Source organism: Schistocerca piceifrons, chromosome 3 (assembly GCF_021461385.2).
Source record: "Schistocerca piceifrons isolate TAMUIC-IGC-003096 chromosome 3, iqSchPice1.1, whole genome shotgun sequence".
Lineage (NCBI taxonomy): Eukaryota > Metazoa > Arthropoda > Insecta > Orthoptera > Acrididae > Schistocerca > Schistocerca piceifrons.
Window position 1 is genome coordinate 24,705,210 of NC_060140.1, and position 18,874 is coordinate 24,724,083.

Here is an 18,874-nt window from a genome sequence, read left to right on the forward strand (position 1 = left end):
CCTCCGTCAACCCGACCTGGTACGGATCCCACACTGATGAGCAATACTCAAGTATAGGTTTTTGTAATCCACCTCCTTTGTTGGACTACATTTTCTAAGGGCTCTCCCAATGAATCTCAATCTGGTACCCGCCTTACCCACAATTAATTTTATATGATCATTCCACTTCAAATCGATCCGCACGCATACTCCGAGATATTTTACAGAAGTAACTGCCAGCAGTGTTTGTTCCGCTATCATATAATCATACAATAAAGGATCCTTCTTTCTATCTATTCGCAATACATTACATTTTTCTATGTTAAGGGTCAGTTGTCACTCCCTGCACCAAGTGCCTATCCGCTGCAGATCTTCCTGCATTTCGCTACAATTTTCTAATGCTACAACTTCTCTGTATACTACAGCATGATCCGCGAAAAGCCGCATGGAACTTCCGACACTATCTACTAGGTCATTTATATATATTGTGAAAAGCAATGGTCCCATAACACTCCCCTGTGGCACGACAGAGGTTACTTTAACGTCTGTAGACGTATCTCCATTGAGAACAACATGCTGTGTTCTGTTTGCTAAAAACTCTTCAATCCAGCCACACAGCTGGTCTGATATTCCGTAGGCTCTTACTTTGTTTATCAGGCGACAGTGCGGAACTGTAGCGAACGCCTTCCGGAAGTCAAGGAAAATAGTATCTACCTGGGAGCCTGTATCTAATATTTTCTGGGTCTCATGAACAAATAAAGCGAGTTGGGTCTCACACGATCGCTGTTTCCGGAATCCATGTTGATTCCTACAGAGTAGATTCTGGGTTTCCAGAAACGACACGATACGCGAGCAAAAAACTTGTTCTAAAAATCTACAACAGATCGACGTCAAAGATATAGGTCTATAGTTTTGCGCATCTGCTCGACGACCCTTCTTGAAGACTGGGACTACCTGTGCTCTTTTCCAATCATTTGGAACCTTCCGTTCCTCTAGAGACTTGCGGTACACGACTGTTAAGGGGGGTAAGCTCTTTCGCGTACTCTGTGTAGAATCGAATTGGTATCCCATCAGGTTCAGTGGACTTTCCTCTGTTGAGTGATTCCAGTTGCTTCTCTATTCCTTGGACACTTATTTCGATGTCAGCCATTTTTTCGTTCATGAACATACTACACAATTCGGCCGAATGATTTTGCCACACAGTGAATATCTATGGGACATAACTGAGAAGTAGTTTCATGCGCAAAATCCTACACCGGCAACATTTTCGCTATTATGGACTGCTGTAGAGGCAGTATGGGTCGCTAATTCTATAAGGGACTTCCAACGACTGGTTGAGTGCATGACACGTCCATTTGCTGCAGTGCGCCGGGCAACAGGAGGTCCTACACGTTATTGGGGGTGTCCTATGACTTTTGTCACCTCAGTGTTTCTACCACACCTGAATTTCGTTTAAGAGATGACTCTGCACAGTACTATTTGATGTATTTTATGTTGTGTATGGTATAAATAAAATTTCACATTGATCTTGGCAAAAGACGAGAAGATTTTTTTTTTTTTAGTGGGGGGGGGGGGGGGGACGAGGGCGGTCCTATGACATTCCCCGGGACCACTCCTGGTGATACGTGTGTGTCTGACGAGCATTTGCATTCGAGTACAATGTACTGCGTTGTACTGTGTTGTGTTACTTCAAAAATCTTCAAATGACTGACACATTTTTATACTGTGATCTTATTTCGCCTGTTGAGAGGCGCCCACCCTTATGCACAGTTGGGGCTGACGTACTCCTGAGTGTGGGACGCCCGCCTACGGCACCCAGCTATCGCGTCGGCCTGTGGTGTCGGGCCCCCCTAGCACTTTCCGCCCCTACACGGGCCTCGTTACCGCCACGCAGACAACAAACAATGACCGTCCGTCGACACTAATGAACTGTGGAGCGCCGGCCTATCAGCCGAAGCGGCGCCTTGCAGGCCTCGGCGATCGTTAGCGCCGTAACCGTAGCCGGCGGCGTACGTAGTCCGGAGGCCAAGGCGACGCAACGCCGCAGTACGGCGACGCTGCCTCGAGAATGGCGACGGCGTGCGCTGCCAGCTGCTGGCCTCGCAGCGGCTGGCCTGGCACCACACACACACATACGCACACACACGCTCGCATGCTCTTTCTGAGTGGCGGGGGTGGAAGAGTGACTCGACGTTGTGTGAGGTTGGACAAGGGGAGGGGTCTGACGTGTTCTAATTTAAGCAAATCTCGAAGGCGAGCACCAGTACCGCTGCACTACGTAGTGTAAGGTCATTAATTATGCAAAGTTCACGAAAAGAAAGCTCTCCAGCATTTCTGTCCAGTTCATGGAGAAACCTTTTTTTTTTCAAAAAACAAAGTACGATATTGGGATTGCGCGGAAATAGCCACGAAGCGCCTCAAACTGCCCTCGCACAGTGCGTCTGTGGCTTTGCGTGAGATAATTATTACATTTCCGGAATAAGATTTCCACTCTGCAGCGGAGTGTGCGCTGATATGAAACTTCCTGGCAGATTAAAACTGTGTGCCGGACCGAGACTCGAACTCGGGACCTTTGCCTTTCGCGGGCAAGTGCTCTACCAACTGAGCTACCCAAACACGACACGCTCCGTCCTCACAGCTTCACTTCTGCCAGGAAGTAGGAGACGAGGTACTGGCAGAAGTGAAGCTTTGAGAACGGGGCGTTAGTCGTGCTTGGTAGCTCAGTTGGTAGAGCACTCTCCCGCGAATGGCAAAGGTCCCGAGTTCGAGTCTCGGTCCGGCACACAGCTTTAATCCGCCAGGAAGTTTCAATTATTACATTGGATTGCAACAGACAAGTTCAGTAGATATAATGGGAAAATTTTGGTAGGCGGTACGGAGATTCTGGCACAAAGTAAAAAGATGTAATAACCAATAAAGTTAATTAAAGTGGGGTTAATTATTAATGAACAAAAAACAAAATATATGGCAGCTGGAAAAGCACATAGAGAAAATATGCCAAATGCAATCATCACCATCATAAGCCAATTCAATCATTAAATGATGTGGCCTCTTCGAATCGTGGATTCAGGTAGGCTTTCAGCAGTCTTCTCCAAGTGGGACGGTCTTGTGCAGTTCTCTGCCAGGTGGCATTAGCGATCTTCTTGATGTCTTTGTCCCATCTGTCTGGTGGTCTTCCTCTAGGCCTCCGGTGCTCTCTCGGACTCCACTCCAGTAATAGCTTCGTCCATCTGTTGTCGTTTTTTCTTGCGACGTGGCCAGCCCACTGCCATTTCAAGGAACCTACTGTCTCTAAGATGTCATTAACCTTCGTCGCAGACCGGATGTCATCTGCCCTTTTCCTATCCTTTCTTGTATAGCCCAGCATTGATCTCTCCATAGCTCTCTGTGCTGTTCTAAGTTTCCCTTTTGTAAATGAGTTCAGTGTCCATGTCTCGCAGCATACGTCATCACAGGAAGAATGCAATAACAATGGTCAATTACACATTTGAGAGAGTTGAACATTTCAGGTATCTGGGCTCGACAGTTACACATCTAAATGATACCTCCTACGAGATTAAACAGACATTATTACTAGTCAACAGAGCCTATTTTGTCCTAACAACACTTCTATTCTCGAGGCTCCTGACTCGTACCACGAAATTAACTATGTATAAATCACTTATACGACCAGTGCTTACATATGCCTCTGAAGCCTGGACATTAACAACTACAGATATTGAAACACTGGATGCATTTGAAAGGAAGGTACTTAGACGAATTTTCAGCCCAATCTGTGAAATAGGGGGGAGCAGATACAACCATGAGTTGTAATATCATATACAAAGACCAACCCATCAGAAGAATAGTGAAATCATGCAGACTGAGGTGGGCAGGACATGTAGCTCGCATGGATAATACAGAAGTACCAAAAGAAGGAAAGCCAGGAGGGCAGAGAGGACGTGGTCGACCAACAGCCAGATGGGAAGATGGAGTAATCGAAGATCTTAGGAAGGTGGGTTATAGAAATTGGAGAGTATTGGCAAAGGACCGAGAGAAATGGAAGGAAATTGTAGAAGAGGCCAAGGCTCATCATGAGCTGTAGAGCCAAGAAAGAAGGAAAAGTGAAGTGAATTAAAAAGTTTATTTATGCCTATAAATCAAAAACCAAACTGTGTCATGTGAAGAAATTAGAATTTATTTTCCCGTTTCCTGAGATAGTTGATATTCATTCTAAAGTATGTACCTCGATTAAACAGCTCATACATTAAGAGCACTCTCTCAAAATTTGGTCCGCAGTTAAACGAAGCGAAGCACTGTAAACATCCTTTACACAACGGCTCAAATACCTCATACAGCATGAGGTCTGTATCAGTACCCTGACAGGGAATAACTCACATTATAACGTATATGAACGTATGCTAAACGAAAGGCGTGTGGCAAAATGTATTCTTTTACTTAAAATATGTATCGTCAAAAATATTACACCTAAAATAGTGAAACTTGGGACTATTATGTACAACGTAAAGCTTGATATTCTGCGCAATTTTTGTTTGAAAATGCGCATCGACATACATTTTGCAAGCATTTGAATTTTTAATTACCAATGTTTCTATACTGTACCTTTCCTCGTAAGCTAATCAAGCAATAAAACTGCAGTTTTACGGTTTACATCTGCATAAGAGGCTAATAAAACGGTGGAACAGATTTTTGTTTAAGGTCATAGTTACTTTATACTAATTTTTCAGTTTTTTGTGACCTGGAACCGCTCTAGTTTTCTCAAATTTTAAACGAGAACTTTTCTCAGAGGAAAGGTAACGTAAAAGTGCTGCAACAGGATTATTCAGTAAGCAGTTCTTAAGAACTATGCCAAATTTCAGGATGTTAGCTTTTATAGTTCCTGTGAAAAGGTACATTATAGCTCAGAAGTCAGTTTACGGCAAAGTTTTGATGTCAATTTTTGACAATATGGCTAAACTTCTAGTGACTAATGCGGTTCGTATCCATAATCTTTATTCTCCTCCTCGTCTTCCTGGAGTAATCTGTTTCCCCGCCTCCTTTGCTTAGCCAACTTTTGCATTTTCTCCTCCTGCCTGAGCTTTGCCCAGTCGAGCTTCTTCGATGCTTCTGGGTATCTTAAGTGTGAATGCAGCTGGGTGGAAGCCTAGCCTCTACAGACACTTAATCATACCGACGTTTCCACTACTGACCACTAGACAGGCATCACATGCAACTATCTTCACAACATTTGAGGACACAAATACTGTTTTTGGACAACGCATGTTGTACGGTAATTGTAACTCTCATTTGTATTCTGTATTTTTCCACATACACATTTTTTGAGCAGTTCAGAATTTGCTAGGTACCTGGAAGTAGGTTTTATATCTAAAACAGCAAGTGGCAAACCATGTTTGTGGGTATATGGCTTTCCACTGGATTCTGCCTGAAGATATTTGCACCGTAACCTGTCACAAACGGAATGTTGAGGAATATCATCTGTGGAAAGTTTGTGAAAGATGTCCACAACATGATGAACGACGACCGGCTGCAAGCCCGAAATTTGTTTGAACAGTCAATTCGCGGGGAAATTTTTAAAATTCACATGTCCACACGACTTGGCTTTCCCATAATTGCTAATTTCCTTGTCTGTCAGTCTGTTAACACCTCCCAGCGGCTTTTCATTTTCTAATTTCTTCCCTTTCATTTCTTTCTTCAGTCTGAGATGTCGATCACCCATTCGCTTTTGAACATGCTCCACACAGTCCAGTTTTTCAATTTTAGTTTGTGAGTCATAAAGATTGCTCTCTAAAACAGTGTTAAAAACACCGCTATCTCCATAACATAGATACTTCACATACCTTACACCATATTGTTCAACTGACCTTTGGAATATTAGTTTCATCCCAGCTACTACCATCCCACCACTGGACCCCTAGTAGTTCTTGGAGCACACTTTCTTGTATTCCTGCTCCCACCTTTCTTCTCCACTGCTATCGTTGTTCTTTCTTGTCTCACAATGATTTACAATGAGAGCAATGTTTGCTCATTCCTTGGATGTCGAAGATTTTCCCTTTATCCACACTAATGACAGATGATACAATATGAAGTGATGTAAGGCTACCCTTTATTCAGGTTCTATCGCAAGAGACACACAGATGTGTGTTCACTACACAGTGGCCTCCTCCCCCTTCACTGTTAATATCTACTGCTCCCTCCACAACTGCTTTTGATGTCCTGCTTGCACTCAACTTCAAGAGCACTGAGGAGTGTTGTGATGTAATCATTGGATCTACTCACTGGTGCAGTCATGTTCACCAAGCCACAGAACAATTTGTGCCTTCTCTGCCTACACCTAAGCGTCTCATGGCGTAACACAAGCTCGTATTCGTCTCATATTCACATCGAGAGCAGCAGTCTTGAACTGAACATTATATTTATGAGCTGTACACAAAATATGTACATTACTTACAATGACAATTCTGTCACTGTCATCATACAGTCTAAGGCCCCTTGGCCCACAGTTACCACATGCACATGAGACATTAACCATATGCGAAAGTATTTCTAAGTCAGTTAATCTAAATCCACTGGAAAACTCGTGTTTGGCACTGCGCACATCATCATCAATTCCTTCACCAATTTTCTTCTTCGATGAACTCAGTGACTTTGTGGAAATTGTTCTTCACACTTAGTATCAGCATCTCTAACACTGTTATTTAAGTTTCCTGTACCTTTTACTTATGTAATCCGGCATTTCCTCACTTTTTGCATATTTGTCCACTGTTACTACCCGTTTCGATCAAAACAGGTTGATATATGCAAAAGTAAAAACTGAAATAAGTTCGTAGCATGTACTATCAAAAAAAAAAAAAAAAACCTGTCGTAAACAAAGAAACGAGGAAAGATAATCATTCTCACAGCCTTCTAGACTCAATTGCAATTCTTTTCGATTGCGTGAAAGAAAAATTAACGCACAAAAAATCTGGTGCAGAGAACCTGCAGGTCAGAGCCTAGAAAGAGGGGGCATGACGGGCGCAGACACCCAAACAGACTTTTTTAAAACATGTTTCTAGCCAGAATTAGATAATGGAATTTTCGATAAAAATAAGCAATAAAATAAGCAATAAAAAGTTCTAATTTTTTCGTAATTTTGTCCTGCATCTGTCCTTAAAGGCGTCTGTGTGGTCTGTAATTGGTTTAACATCGCGTTCACTACCCCTGCTGCAGCGACACCGTGTGGTATATTGATCGCGTAAATATCGTTCTCGAAATTTTGATAAGTAAGCTTTCACTGGATAGCTTGCATCAGTCTTCAGGTATGAGCACTTGTGCGGCTGTTCTTTTCAGACGATAAATATCTTCAGTTAGTCGTATTTTGTACGGGTCTCACACACTGCAACAATGTTTTATCCGTTTTTGAAAGCAGTCTCGTTTGTGCACTAACTGCATTTCCCTAATGTTCCACAAGGAAGTCTGGTACCTGCTGTACTGAACCCAAGTGATTGTTCCATTTCACATATATAGTATGATTCCCATTGTCATTCATTGGCATTCTAGTAATAGGATGGTTCAAATGGTTCTGAGCACTATGGGACTTAACATCTGGTCCCCTAGAACTTAGAACTACTTAAACCTAACTAACATAAGGACATCATACACATCGATGTCCGACGCAGGATTCGAACCTGCGACCGTAGCGGTCGCGCGGTTCCATACTGATACGCCTAGAACTGCTCGGCCACACCGGCTGGCTCTAGTCATAGGACAACGCGATTTTTCCCTATAATACATTTCTTAACATTCACGGCAATTTGCCAATGTTTGCAACACTTTCAATTTTTTTCACGATCTGGCTGAATATTTGTGCAGCGTTTTCCAGACGCACGTCATAATACACAGCCAGAAAAAGATTACCACACCTGAAATGCAAACGTCGATTTTGATGCGATGATGGCATATGCTACTTGGGGGAGAACAGATCTACTGGCAATGATTTCAACGTCGCCCATCCACAGATAGCGCCGTAGTATAGACACCAGAGCGCCATCTGTGTCTGCCCTTTAATAGGGAATGCCCACTGCCAGAAGGCTGAGCGTGGTGGAAACGTATGACGCAAGCTGGCAACTGTGACACGGAGACACGCTCGTGTTTTCTACAACCAAATGAGCGAGTTTGAAAGGGGTCAAATTGTGGCCTTCCGAGTGGCGGGATATTCCTTTCGGATATTTACAAGTTGGACGTGTTGCGTCAGTCGTGTAACGATGTTGGTATCAGTGATCGCGTGAACATTCTCACATCTGTAGATGAGGCTCTGGATGTCCACGCAGTGCAAATGTCCGTCAAGATCGTCGTATGATAAGGGCAGCAGCGGCAGATTATTCAGCTACCACAGCACAGATAAGATGGGTTGTGAGCCCAGACGTGTCAGCGTGAAGTGTTGAGAACCGGTTGGTAGCTGTGGGACTGCAGGCACGCGCACTTCCACCTCGTCTCCCACCCACGCCGCAGCGTCGACGTATGCAGATCGGCTGGTGCCGTCAGAGGATGGAATGGCACGCCGCGGTCTTCAGCGATGAAAGAAGATTCTGCCTGCACGCAGCTGATGGTGGTTCCCCTCTAGGACCTGGGCCTGGTGAGCACTCTCTTGTAGAAAGCATTCCTCCAAGAGGCTCTGACCCTCCCCAGGCCTTATGATCTGGGGAACCATAAGCTATAACTCTCCTTCACCTTCGGTGTTTCTGGAGTGGACGCCAACCAGCGCTCGGTACGTGCAGACTGTTGTTAGTTCGTTCTTTCACCGTTCTTGCAAGCTGTTTTGTTGTTCCAACAGGATAATGCTCACTCAGGATGTTCCGCAAGGCGTGCAGCATCTTCTGTAGCCAGCACGATCTCCAGACGTTTATCCAGTCGGGCACTTGTGGGGTACTATGGGACAAGATGTGGCTCTTGCGACTCGTCAGCCAACAACCCTTACAGACATACGTGAACAGGTTGAGCAGGAGTAGCATAACGTCTTCCAGGACAGTATTCGCCATCCGTACGAATGACTGGACGCCAGAGTCAGCGCCGGCATTGTCGCATGTAAAGACTGTACCACGTACTAATATGGGAATTTCAGTATGAGTCGAAATCTGGTATCTCAGAACCGGTTGTGGTATCTATCTGTAAATGCAACCATTTCATGTACTTCATATGCACTGTTGCAACAATAAATATTGAGTGAACTGCAAACCTTTAAAAGGGTGTACTGATTTTTTCCCGTCAGTGCGGATAACTCCATCATCTGCAAAAAGTCTGAGGTTATTGTTAACATTGTCTGAACATTGTAAATAAACAATACGAAGACCACAGGCGACAACACACTTAACTGGGGGATACCTGAAGTTACTTATAAATCAGTCCACTCCGTACCGAGAAATTCTCAATCTAGTCACAAGTGACGCTTGATTGTCCATACTATCTAAATTTCCTAATAAGCGTATGAGCAGTGCTGAGTCAGTTACTTTCAGGAGTCTAGAAACACTGCACTTACCTCACTGCCTTGCTCCATTACTTTCAGGATGTCGTGTGAGGAAAGTGCGAGCTGGGTTTGACATCTAACATTTTATTTCTACTATTGTTAAAATTGACCCCTTGCTTAACGTAATAATTTGAAGGCTGCATTGGTTCATTCATGCACATCTACGCAACATCGTAACTCAACGTATCTCATCAAACTGAAAGACTTAAGCTAAAAAAGAAAGTAGCTCAGTACATAGCGTAAAGGTCTTGTGAAATCGCTGTTTAGAATCAAGACAGTATTAACTCGTTTTTATTTTCATTTAAATCCGGTATTTATTTAAAAAAGTAGATGTTAATTAAGAGACGGTGACGCATGTTTTTTTACTTAAAATAAAATATTATTTGCTAATCACATCGAAATGCAAGTATTCACAGTAAATCGCACTTTGATACAACTATCTGGAACGTCATATAGAGAAAAATTTCTTTTTATTTTTTTATTTTAAGAGACTGAACAGTATTATTGAGGCATATAACGGTTTACGTGTATATATACAGAGTGACAATTTTTGAAAAATATGAAACAAAACGATTTGTGTTAGGACGTTCAGTCTCAACCGTTGACCGAGGGGCATAATGGGAATTAGTATCCGCGTTGTTGTTGTTTGGTTTAGCGACGAAGGCCACTTTCAGTTGGATGGGTTCCTCAATAAGAAAACATTGGTGCATTTGGGGTACTGAGAATTCATATTTCGCGGTCGAGAAGGGTGATGTATGGTGTGCAGTGTCCTGTCACGGAATAATCGGTGCGATATTCCTTGATGGCACGGTGACTACCGAACGGTATGTGAAGGTTTTGGAATATGTTTTCATCCCCTTTATCCAAAGTAACGCTGATTTCGACGAGATGTGGTTCATGCAAGATGAAGCTCGACCTCATCGAAGCAGGAGAGAGATGTCCTGGAGGAGCACTTTGGGGACCGCATTTTGGCTCTGGGGTATTCTCAGGATCTGAAATCATGGGACTCCATTTTGTGGGGCTGTATTAAAGCAAAGTGTACAGCGACAAATCCAAAACTATTGCTGGCTGGGTCTGAACACGTGCGACTCCCTTTTGTTGGACTATGTTAAAAACAAGGTGTACAGCAATATCCCCAAAACCATTGCTGAGCTGGAAACAGCCGTTCAGGAGGTCATCGACAGCATCGATGTCCCTGCACTTCAGCGGGTCGCGCAGAATTTCGCTATTCATCTGCGCCACATTATCGCCAGTGATGGCGGGCATATCGAACATGTCATAACCTAAATCCGAATGTCTCTAGTAACATTTACATGTTGAGCAAAGTGTATGGGCGCCGCAGTATGTAGCTAATTTACGTTTCTTCCTGTATATCTTTAATTCACTCTTGCTGTCTCAGAAAATTTCTGTGTGCGAGGAAACGTGACAGGGCAGAACGCTCCTCCTACCTCTGAGGTCTGTCCTCCTGTATTGTAAGGTTGTTTTTATTGTTGTTGTTATTGTTGTGGTCTTCAGTCCTGAGACTGGTTTGATGCAGCTCTCCATGCTACTCTATCCTGTACAAGCTTCTTCATCTCCCAGTACCTACTGCAGCCTACATCCTTCTGAATCTGCTTAGTGTATTCGTCTCTTGGTCTCCCTCTACGATTTTTACCCTCCACGCTGCCCTCCAATACTAAATTGGTGATTCCTCGATGTCTCAGAACGTGTCCTACTAACCGATCCCTTCTTCTAGTCAAGTTGTTTCACAAGCTCTTCTTCTCCCCAGTTCTATTCAATACCTCCTCATTAGTTACGTGATCTACTCATCTAGTCTTCAGCATTCTTCTGTAGCACCACATTTCGAAAGCTTCTATTCTCTTCTTGTCTAAACTATTTATCGACCACGTTTCACTTCCATACATGGCTACACTCCATACAAATACTTTCAGAAACGACTTCCTGACGGTTAAATCTATACTCGACGTTAACAAATTTCTCTTCCTCAGAAACGTGTTCCTTGCCAGTCTACATTTTATATCCTCTCTACTTCGACCATCACCAGTTAGTTTGCTCCCCAAATAGCAAAACTCCTTTACTACTTTACTAATACCCTCAGCATCACCCGACTTAATTCGACTACATTCCATTATCCTCGTTTTGCTTTTGTTGATGTTCATCGTATACCCTCCTTTGTAAGGTAAAAGTGCAGAATTTACGACTGTTTACGATATTCAACAGGAACCTTTAACGACTGGAAATTTCGGCTGTTACCTGGCACACGTAACAACGCCCTCTTGATTCACAGGCTATACAGAGGCCTGAGAACAGAACGCTTTCCGCGTCTTCTGATGCCTTCCGCTTCTGCGCTTCTCTTCCCGTTGTCTCGCCTTCACCCCTCCACTTCCTAAAACTTGTCTAGAATTATTGTGTGCAGCCTAGTATGAGCTCAAAACATCCACGTTCTGCTGAATCCTTCAATATCTGTTTATATTCGAATCCGTTTATTCATAATTTCTTGTGGCCACAGTGCTACAGAGATGTTCTTTAAAACGAGTTGATTAATTTAAATGTGAGATAACAGAAGTGCGGGAAAGTGACAGTACTTAGGTAACTAGTGACGGAGGATTTTAACGGAGCGCTCATGCAAGTGCAGAAAATTGTGCATATCGAGGAAACTTTCGTCTGATGAGAGTAAATATAAATCTCAATGATAAGACACAACATGCGGCCACACACCTTCCGAAAACGAACACCTTCCTAAAATAACTACGTCATCGGAATGACCATAATGAAATGGCAGCTAAAGTGTCGGTGCTGCTTGTGAAGCTTCTACAGATGGGAGCCGCACAGAACGACTTCTCGGCGCGGGATCCCACGCACGCTGAGATACCTCGTCACAAGTGGAAGACCTCGATCGACTCACCGTTACGCGCCTCGGCGCCTGTAGCGCGGCTCGAGTCTGCACTGGCGCTAAGCGTATGCCGGCCAGCGGCGCATCGGCCCGGCGCAGGCAGGCATTGTGTTCGCGGCGGGCCTAATCCCTGAGGCCCTTCCACCCCCACACACGCCTCAAGCATATTCATGCGGCCAGCTACGCCATCTATTGTGTCCACAGGTGGATTACCGGCACGCAGACCAGCCGCTACAATTCATACCTCCCAGCGGAGAGAGCCTAATTGTTTAAGCAAACTAGACGCGAATACACTACTGTCCATTAAAATTGCTACACCAAGAAGAAATGCAGATGATGAACGGGTATTCATTGGACAAATATATTAAACCAGAACTGACATGTGATTACATTTTCACGCAATTTGCGTGCATAGATCCTGAGAAATTAGTACCCAGAACAACCACCTTTGGCCGTAATAACGGCCTTGATACGGCTGGGCATTGAGTCAAACAGAGCTTGAATGGCATGTACAGGTACAGCTGCCCATGCAGCTTCAACACGATACCACAGTTCATCAAGAGTAGTGACTGGCGTATTGTGGCGAGCCAGTTGCTCGGCCACCATTGACCAGACGTTTTCAATTGGTGAGAGATGTGGAGAATGTGCTGGCCAGGGCAGCAGTCGAACATTTTCTGTATCCAGAAAGGCCCGTACAGGACCTGCAACATGCGGTCGTGCATTATCCTGCTGAAATGTAGGGTTTCGCAGGGATCGAATGAAGGGTAGAGGCACGGGTCGTAACACTTCTGAAATGTAACGTCCTCTGTTCAAAGTCCCGTCAATGCGAACAGCAGGTGACCGAGATGTGTAACCAGTGGCACCCCATACCATCACGCCGGGTGATACGCCAGTATGGCGATGACGAATACACGCTTGCAATGTGCTTTCAGCGCGATGTCGCCAAACACGGATGCGACCATCATGATGATGTAAACAGAAACTGGATTCATCCGAAAAAACGACGTTTTGCCATTCGTGCACCCAGGTTCGTCGTTGAGTACACCATCACAGGCGCTCCTGTCTGTGATTCTGCGTCAAGGGTAACCGCAGCCATGGTCTCCGAGCTGATATTCCCTGCTGCTGCAAACGTCGTCGAAGTGTTCGTGCAGTTGGTTGTTGTCTTGCAGACGTCCCCATCTGTTGACTCAGCGATCGAGACGCGGCTGCAGCCATGCGGATAAGTTGCCTGTCATCTCGACTGCTAGTGATACGAGATTGTTGGGATCCAGCACGGCGTTCCGTATTACCCCCCTGAACACACCGATTCCATATGCTGCCAACAGTAGTTGGATCTCGACCAACGCGAGGAGGAATACGATAAACCGCAATCGCGATAGGCTACAATCTGACCTTTATCAAAGTCGGAAACGTGATGGTACGCATTTCTCCTCCTTAAACGAAGCATCACAACAAAGTTTCACCAGGCAACATCGGTCAACTGCTGTTTGTGTATGAGAAATCGGTTGGAAACTTTCCTCATGTCAGAACGTTGTAGGTGTTGCCACCGGCGCCAACCTTGTGTGAATGCTTTGAAAAGCTAATAATTTGCATATCACAGCATCTTGTTCCTGTCGGTTAAATTTGGCGTCTGTAGCACATCTTCGTGGTGTAGCAATGTTAATGGCCAGTAGAGTAATACTGCTGCTCGTCAACACATTTAGATTCCCTAAGTGAGATACCAGGTATTATAAAGTATAAGCACTGGCAGAAGAAAGGTGTACGAAACGCCGATAATATGAAATTAATAAAGCTTCTTAGCGCAAGCTGCTTGTGAAATTTCTGAGTTGTGTGGTCGTCGTCCGTAATGGTTTTTTCGTTCTTGACGTTTCGTCCACAGCTGTGTTGATGTTCAGAGGTGCTCCTGCTTCTTCTGAGTGTCACTGACTGACGGGTTGGACATTCTTACAGGTGCTGCAGTGAGTAGTGCTTTGGGGAGAAAGTTCAAAATTCTTGACACACACGGTGGTTACGGTTACTACAAGCCACACCACAAGTTGGGAAAGGGGACCAAATTCCTAGTAGTTTACTGTCGAGATTTTCACAAATGTTGTATTCGTATCTTACAGAGACTAGCAGTACGACAATAAACAGACTTTTAAACGCGCCGCTAACGGCAATCAAGTAATTTATAGCAAAACAACAATTGTAAAAAATTTAAAAAATAACACAGAAGCTAGCAGTACGGCAATAAACAACCTTTTAAAACACGCCGCTAACGGTAATGAAGTAATTTATAGCAATACAACAGTTCAAAAAAAATTAAAAAAAGAAGAAGCTAGCAGCACGGCAATTAACTAATTTTAAAACACGCCGCTAACGCTAATCAAAGTAATATATAGCAATACAACAATTTAAAAAAATTTAAAGAACATTAGTAAACAGGCTACTAAAGTAAATACAGAACTTTGTTAATAAAGTACGGTGGGGTAGTGAAGCTACCAACACCGCCATTAAAAAAATTAAACAGGTCTCAGCGAACGCACACGATTAATGACAATAAAAGGAATTTACAAACTTGGAGGAATTCAAAAAAATTTTAAACAAAAGTGTCCTGGAATATCATTAGAACATAACAGATATGACAGACGTGTAAGGCGGCCACAAATCACCCACTCAGGGATGCTCAGGCTAGGCAGAATACTGACCAATTTAAATACGCCCGTAAACAAAATTTCCACTCTGAGGCTGGTCACTGCACCGACTTTTAGCCAGCGAAAACTTGTTATAAGATGGCTTAACTTGCTGACAGAATTAGAGCTAACCTCGTGCAAGGAAACATTACACCACACAGTCCTGAATGAGCGACCACATGATCAACCAACAAGAAGCATGAATTTACTCATAACACACGACAGAATAGCGAAACAACTAAACTACCAGAACTACACCTCCAATCGGACAGTAACGAGAGGAGGAGGAAAGATCACTGTCTTCAATTACACCGGTGCCAGGGACAGGAAACCCGGTCGCCGGAGGCCACAAGGCAGAAGAGACGCTGGTTACACAAAACTATTAATGATTAGACCTTCCACGTACTTAACTTGCAGTTATGCTCGAACAGGCAGTACACGACCTCCGATGGCAAGGATCCACACATCCGACCGCGCACGCGTCGCCAGCGTACCCAACACGCCACGGTCACGCGACAACACGCTCTGTCACCGGAGTTCACGTCTTCTCTGCAACGTTGACGGGTAGTGGCCGCTCCTTCATGTTAGGTGTCTCCTTTTAAACTCCAGTGTTGTAACGGAGGATTTAAATGAAAGGCGAAATGAACAGCAACTACTCGTGGGGCGATTCTGTATACAACCAACCCGTGGGGAGCTCTTCCGTCAACTCGACCCGCTCGTTACACACAACTGACATACATCACGTGGCGACTCGGTACAACCGACCACGCCTGCTTCGCGCTGGAGACTCACACTGCCCTCCCGTGTCCACCACACTCTCTCTGCGCTCCACGCCCCTACTTCCGCGCCACCATACGAGGTTACAACCGGCCAAAGATATCACTTCCTCCATAGCAGTTTCCCAGAAGCAAAAACGCAGATATCAATAGCAGACAACCAAGCAGCCACTTAATGACAGTCTGGGGAAGAAAGGAAAACCAATGCAATCTAAACACAAGTTGTAGCACGAGTCGATACACGGCTCAATTCTGTTGTGCAATGGATGTATTTAAAGTAGTTCCTGAATACTCTAGAGAAGAGAAAACTATTACAAGAATCTCATGTTTCTTAATTCATATTTGCTTTAGAGGTTATTACGAACAAAATACGTCCACCCTCCCAACCACACAAACACACACACACACACACACACACACACACACTCCCTCTCTCTCTCTCTCTCTCTCTCTCTCTCTCTCTTACTTTCAAATGACACTGGCATCACCACCTTGAATATACTTACGATCATGTATTGAATTCTTCGTTTTGCCCCTCTTGCCTGTCTGAAGAAACTGAGTCAGTCTCCTCAGCACAATGAATGAGATATAAAGCTCAATAAAATGGAAAGACGACGTTATTATTCATAAAGTGACCTGGGCCCAGGGTTTCACACTAAGATTCATTAAATGTTGACAATTTATTACAGAATGAAAGTTGTTGTGTTATTAAATAATTCTAATTTTTACCATTTTCTGTTCTGTATCACACAAGTAATCGTTCACTTTGTACACACATCAAAAAAAGGTTTGCATCACCTCGGTTCCAAGAGTTCCGGAACCTGTACAGAAAATTGGAATAGAGATCAACATAAACATCATTTCCGCCATTTTTATTGCTCATCAAAACCACACATTGCATGTTGTACCACCACACAGCGAGACCTTCAGAGGTGATGGTCCAGATTGCTGCACACACCGGTACCCAGCAGCACGTCCTCTTGCATTGATGCATGCCTGTATTCGTCGTGGCATACTATCTACAAGTTCATCAAGGCACTGTTGGTCCAGATCGTCCCACTCCTCAACGGCGATTCGTCGTAGATCCCTCAGAGTGATTGGTGGGTCACGTCCTCCACAAACAGCCCTTTTCAATCAATACCAGGCATGTTCGATAGGGTCCATGTCTGGAGTACATACTGGCCACTCTAGTCGACCGACGTCTTTGTCCCGAAGTCATTCTCAAGTAGGGCAGGATGGGGGTGCGAATTGCCATTCATGAAGACGAATGCCTCGCCAATATGTTGCCGATATGGTTGCACTATCGGTCGGAAGATGGCATTCACGTGTCGTGCAGCCGTTACGGCGCTTTCCACGACCACCAGCGGCGTACGTCGGCCCCACATAATGCCACCCCAAAACAGCAGGAAACCTCCTGCTTGCTGCACTAGCTGGACAGTGTGTCTAAGGCATTCAGCCTCCAAACACGTCTCCGACGATTGTCTGGTTGCAGGCATATGCGACACTCATCGATGGAGAGAACGTGATGCTAATCCTGATCGTTCCATTCGGCATGTTATTGGGCCCATCTGTACCGCGCTGCATGGTGTCGTGGTTGCAAAGACGGACCTCGCCATGGACGTCCTGAGTGAAGTTGCGCATCATGCAGCCTATTGCGCACAGTTTGAGTTCTAACACGACATCCTGTGGTTATACGAAAACAATTATTCAACGTGTATTACACTTTAATAATTCAACATGGTGGCGTTGCTGTCAGGGTCCCTTCGAGTCATAATCCGTAGGTAGCAGTCATCCACTGTAGTAGTAGCCCTTGGGCGGCCTGAGCGAGGCATGTCTTCGACAGTTCCTGTCTCTCTGTATCTTCTTCATGCTCGAACAACATCACTTTTGTTCACTCCTAGACGCCTGGACACTTACCGTGTTGAGATGCCTTCCTGGCACAAAGTAACCGTGTGGACACAATCGAACCGTGATATTGACCGTCCAGGCATGGTGGAACTACAGACAACACGAAACGTGTACCTCCTTCCTAGTGGAATAACTGGAACTGATCAGCTGTCGCACCCATTCCGTCTAATAGGCGCTGCTGATGCATCATTGTTTACATCTTTGGGCGGATTTAGTGACAGCTCTGAACAGTCTATGGGACTGTGTCTGTGATAGAATATCCACAGTCTATCTTCAGGAGTTCTGGGAAATGGGATGATTCAATACCTTTTTTTATGTGTCCAGTATGAACATGCTGATTGCTGTTTGTTATTTGTTTACCCTTGGTAAATGTAAGTATGTGCCACGGATATGGATGCAGGTGTTTGTGAGGTAACAGTTGACATTCTCCTTAACGTGAGTAGCAGCCTGGTAGATGTACTCACACGGTGCAGCTGTAGTGTGCATCTGCTGAAACAGATTAGGAGCTCCGTTACTTTTTATAGTTACTAGCCAAGTACAAAACGTTGCCTGGGTTCGTCTTTGTTCCATAGTATCAGTCCAGCTCCTCCTTCCCTCCTCCCTGTCCATCTGTTCTTACCTCTGGCCATCTCCCGCTCCCCCTCCACCCATCTTAGTCTGTGTGCGGCTCCCACCGCCACCCTCTCCGTACATATCCCCTTCCCCTATTTACTCTCCAACTCCTTCTGCCCTCTCTCTGCCCATCTTCTGCTACTCCCTCTCTCTATCGACCGCTCCCTCTCTCCTATATCTCTCCATCTCCTCTTCCCCCCCTCCTCTCTGTTCGTCACCTCTTCCTCCTGTGTCTGTTGCTCTCCACCTTCCCCCAACTGTGTCCATCCCCTCGTACTCCCTTTCTATACGTGGTCTCCTCCTCCGTCTTTCTATCACCACGTTATCATCTGCACGCCAACAGAAGGTTCCAGGTTTTTACCCCCACAGTATTTATTTCAGGATAACATATGTAGCAAGTTTGGGTGAAATCGATCCAGGGGTTTACCAGACGCTTTCTATTGGCGGCTTTGCCCGGAATCGCAGATGTCACACGTATTTCATATATAACGTATCTCACACTTGTTCTTGTTGTGGTCTTCAGTCCTGAGACTGG